Source organism: Periplaneta americana, chromosome 1 (assembly GCF_040183065.1).
Source record: "Periplaneta americana isolate PAMFEO1 chromosome 1, P.americana_PAMFEO1_priV1, whole genome shotgun sequence".
Classification (NCBI taxonomy): Eukaryota; Metazoa; Arthropoda; class Insecta; order Blattodea; family Blattidae; genus Periplaneta; species Periplaneta americana.
Genome location: NC_091117.1, coordinates 144,044,787 through 144,049,774, shown reverse-complemented (window position 1 = coordinate 144,049,774; position 4,988 = coordinate 144,044,787). Strand labels below are relative to the sequence as shown.

General features: G+C 36.7%; 1 non-coding gene across 1 annotated transcript; it reads left to right on the top strand.

The window, feature by feature from the left end:
- Nucleotides 1-2,046: 2,046 nt before the first annotated feature.
- On the top strand, nucleotides 2,047-2,119 carry TRNAV-AAC (transfer RNA valine (anticodon AAC)). Its single transcript has one exon. It is a non-coding gene; the product is annotated as a tRNA-Val (tRNA).
- The last annotated feature ends 2,869 nt before the right edge of the window (nucleotides 2,120-4,988 follow it).

Genomic DNA, 4,988 nt, shown 5'->3' with positions numbered 1-4,988 from the left:
ATTCAACATGTGCATTCCTTTCTGCAAGTAATCGGAAATCTATTTCCAACGAATTTCCTGCAATACGTAGCTGGCTCAAAATATACTCATCTGTTAATCGGGACCTATGTTTGGATTTAGCAACTTTCATTCTCTAAAATAATTGTTCGCACACATAGGCTACGTCGAGGCAAAGATAGCTAACATAGTGGCAGCGAATAAGCTCATCTTGGGATATTTCGTTTTGTTCATTTTTTAAATAATTGTATGCTTGTCAAGTCATATTCTCTGCATTTAGTTCTGAATTCTATGTTACTTTGTAGATCAATTAACTCGTCCTGGAACTGCACTCTCACGGATTTTATTAAATTTACTATGAAAGGATTAAAAAAAAGATTAATATCACTCTCCATACTTCTGAAATCACAAAATCTATGTTCTGTGAATTCACATTTGAGCTGTTCCAGTATACTACAGAGATATAATTAACTACTTATATTTTGTTCCGGCAGCCTTCCATCTCTTTACAAGTTCAAGGGTTTTAGTGCCTTAGCTAATTCCCAATATACTACATAACTTGCTCCTAAACATAGACTCTGAATTGTACGACTCTCTTCAATGTTTGGCCTTTCATGAAGTGTTTTTAATTCTTGAAGCTGTAGTGCACGATGTATCCGTGAAAAAATATTTGATCAAAACACTTATTTCTGCTAGAATAAAATCACAATAATAATAATAATAATAATAATAATAATAATAATAATAATAATAATAATAATAATAATAACGTTGGTATATGCCTACATATTACAGAAAACAGCTTCCCTGTCACTTCGCATGTTCTGGGTGGCAGAGCGTATAATGTCGTTTATGTTGCTCAGTAGTCTTCTTGACAGTATCTTACAACATAGTAAGCACTTCACGTTTTCTCCGAATTAATCTTCTTCCCACACTGTACGGAATCATCATTTGCTTACAGAAGTTTTGACTCTGTCATTGTCCCGACTGTTCGTACGTTTACTAAGTAGTTGAATTGCCTTCCGCAGTCATCCGTCGAGCTTCGAACGAGGAACAGCACGCTCTACATTGGAAGGCTGTGATTACAGAACGTAATCGGGAGTCACAGAATGAGCATACCTGCTGTAGAGGTTTCCACTATCTCACGAGGAATGGTCATGAGAACCATGTTAGTATTTGTACTGTTTTCCATGCAGTATGAAGACGCAATTGCATTACCGGTACCTGTAAATTGTATAACAAAATTTATAATTGATATTAAAAAATCGATTTACTTTCCATCTTGCGTCCACTTTATTTTGCCTTCAGACAACGAAGGTAAGTTGTGATAGATTTCACATGAAGTTTTTCCCGTTCTCAAAATTTCGTCCTCTTTTAAGTGGATATTTAAAAGTTTTCTCGGAATTTTTATCTTATTTACATGTCTTCTATTTTATCGGCCTCCGAATGGCTGTTGTAACATTGGGAATGACTGCAAGAGAGGTAAGAAAGGATATAATAACTTTTCCTAACTAACCCGGATCACGTAAGTGATGTGGGTAGATATTGGATACACACACATTTCTTACCGTCTTGTACGTTCATGAGTTCCGGAAGAGGTAAGCAAATGCTACAGTACATACATAAAACATTGTTTTTAGTGGGTTATTTTACGACGCTTTATCAACTGCTGTAGTTATCTAGCGTGTGAATGATTTAAAGATGATAATGCCAACGAAATGGGTCCAGGGTTCAGCGCATTTGCTCTTAATGGGTTAAGGAAAAACCCCGGAAAAAACCTCAACCAGGTAACTTGTCCCAACCAGGATTTGAACCCGGGCCCACTCGTTTCATGGTCAGGTAGGCTAACTGTTACTCCACAGCGGTGGACAAGACAGTGGTGTATCATGTTCAAGAATGTATGATCATTAGTTTTGAATTTAAAATTTTAATTTTGTGTTGTGTTACCGTACATTGTTAATATAATTCTCATCTATGGCGTAATAATGATATATTTATGGTTTTAATAAATCTGAACTCCTTCACTTTCACCAGAACAAAATACATATGGTTTCCGTGGTGTAGTGGTTATCACATCCGCCTAACACGCGGAAGGTCCCCGGTTTGATCCCGGGCGGAAAGAATAATTTTTTGTCTTGTTCCATGGATATGCTTCTCTTCAATAATTTGAATAATTAATATGAAATTTGTGACAGACGATTAAGTTTATACATGTACAGGCGTTTAGTTTTGCTTTTCTGCTCTGAAATTTTACTCGTGTACTGAGGCATGTGAAATGTTACAACAGGTTTGTGGGAAGTCTGGTGTACGCTATAGTAGGTCTATTACTCTTAGATGTAAAGACTGGTTCACAATAAACCGGGAACGGAAACGAGAACGGAAGTAATGTTAAAATAAACTTATTTAAATGTGAACATTCACAATTAACTATTGTGAATGCTCACATTTAATTACATTTATTTTAACATTATTTCCGTTCTTGTTGTCGGTTCTGTTCTCGGTTTATTGTGAACCAGCCATTATAAAATAATGTTCATAAAACCAAGGCTTCAAACATAAATCCTTACGCACGTAATCATTAAAGGCTGGTTCACAATGAATCGGGAACGGAAACGACAGCGAGAACGAGATCGGAAATATTGTTAAAATAAATATATTTACATGAGAGCATTCACAATAGTTAACTGTGAATGCTCAGATTTAAATACATTTATTTTAACAATATTTCCGTTCTCGTTCTCGCTGTCGTTTCCGTTCCCGGTTTATTGTGAACCAGCCATTATAAAATAATGTTCATAAAACTAAGGCTTCAATCATATTTCTTATGTACTTAACCTACTTAACCATTAAATTGTGAAGGAAGATAAGACGAATAACATTAAAACTGTTAGAGATTCCGAATATTTCATTAGGTACTGCACATAGGCTGTATTTGCTGCCCCCAAACGCAGTACGGGAAACATGCCGTGCCAAGTCCCGGCCGAAAGCCAATAGGAACGGTCCTAGAGTACAGATACAGTAAGTATGGAGCTAAAAAATCGTACGGTAAGTTAACGTTGTGAAAAACTGTACAGAGAAGTTTGTGAAGTAATCATTACTTGCCTTTCATTCACTGATTTATTTTTTGTTCCCTTTGATTTTTGTTGCAAGGGATAGTACAATTTTTTCGTCCAGGGAAAATAGGCATACTCGTCTTTATTCGCTGTTGAAACACATTACTCATTTCAACTTGATATTTTGTAACAACATAATATACGACCGTACTAAGCTAGCCAAGTTTTGACCGAGGGATATTACATTGGATAGCCATCTTTATTGATCATCACTTGTTTCTCCTGTCCTTTCGTTCAAGGCTCGATAGGGCACGGACGCTAATGCTGGAACATTTGCTTACCTGCATTCTAGAACAGTGATTTTCAGCCTATGGGGCGTGAGGAACAATTAATGGGGGGTCGGTAAATAATAATAATAATAATAATAATAATAATAATAATAATAATAATAATAATAATAATACCGCAAAACGGGTGAGATTGATCACTTTCAATCTTAAGATTATTGTAACTTTTTCCATAATTTATTTACAAGAAATTCAATTCAGTCCACTATACAAACTCACATGTAATAGTTGCGACAAGTTCTACATTGGACAGACAGGCAGATCATTCCAAACACGCTACAAAGAACACATTGAAGCAATAACCAGAGGACACAATACATCTACATACGCCGATCACATAACCAATGCTAACCATACATACGATAACATAAATGCGGACATTGAAATTCTACACATACAACCCAAGAACCAAAACCTCAACACACTAGAACAATACGAAATATACAAACACACTAAAACACACCCCGATCAAATTCTCAACGCACAGATCAATTTCAGTACACACACACACACACACACACACACACACACACACACACACACACACACACACACACTATTTGACTCCACTTTTCAACACCTTTCAACAATCAAACGCACCCACACAACAGGCAGCGAAGTTCGAGATGACGCCGAGATATAGTAGGCTCTGAGGATGGTGTGATGAAGCACCGTAACAGCTGTAAACCGCACAGACTTACATCATTAACACGAGTAAGTCCGCTAGTTAATCAATTACTCATTCTTTTTTTCTGTAAGGCGGGTGCACACAGAATCAGACACGGCGCGACGTTTTGCTTTATAGTGTCTCACAACTCGCGACAACCGATCTGCTGGCTCTGTGGTTTTGGAAAGCTGGCCTAGGCTAGAAATGACGTCAATGAATGAGACTGTTATTGTTATTAATTGTTATTCACCTGTTGCTTTCATCTCATTTGCAGTTTTGTCACATATTTTTAGAAACCCCATTTTTGTCGTGATATTGTTTCAGAGATTGTACAGAACGTATCTTTCCTGTACTAAAACAACTAATTTATACGCTTCGAGCTCCATTATGAATAATGTTCACTACACAACAATAGTATTTGTAGATAGTGGAAGCGTGCAATCGTTCATGTGGCAACTAACGCATGCGCAGTACACTGCAGCTATCAGACTCTGCTCGCGACCAAATTCAAGCAGTCATCATGTCGTATCCCGTGTCTCCTCGCGACCGTCTCGTCGCGTCTGATTCTGTGTGCACCCCATCATAAGAAATCAATGGGAGAGAAGTACCATCAGACAAAATGTTGCGTCGCTTCGCGCCGCGTCTGATTCTGTGTGCACCCGGCCTAACTGTAGTACATGTTCACCTGGTTTTTACTAAAATCACTGAAAAAATACGTTTTATACAATAATCACCTTAGAATAAACACGGGATCAATAATAAACTGTGTGATTTAGATTTTATGCCATAAGCGTCTCCAGATTATTATATGATAAAAACATATCTAAGCTTGATACTGTATGAAGCACAAGGCTTGATGTTTTATATATATATATATATATATATATATATATATATATATATATATAATAATTTTGTTACCTA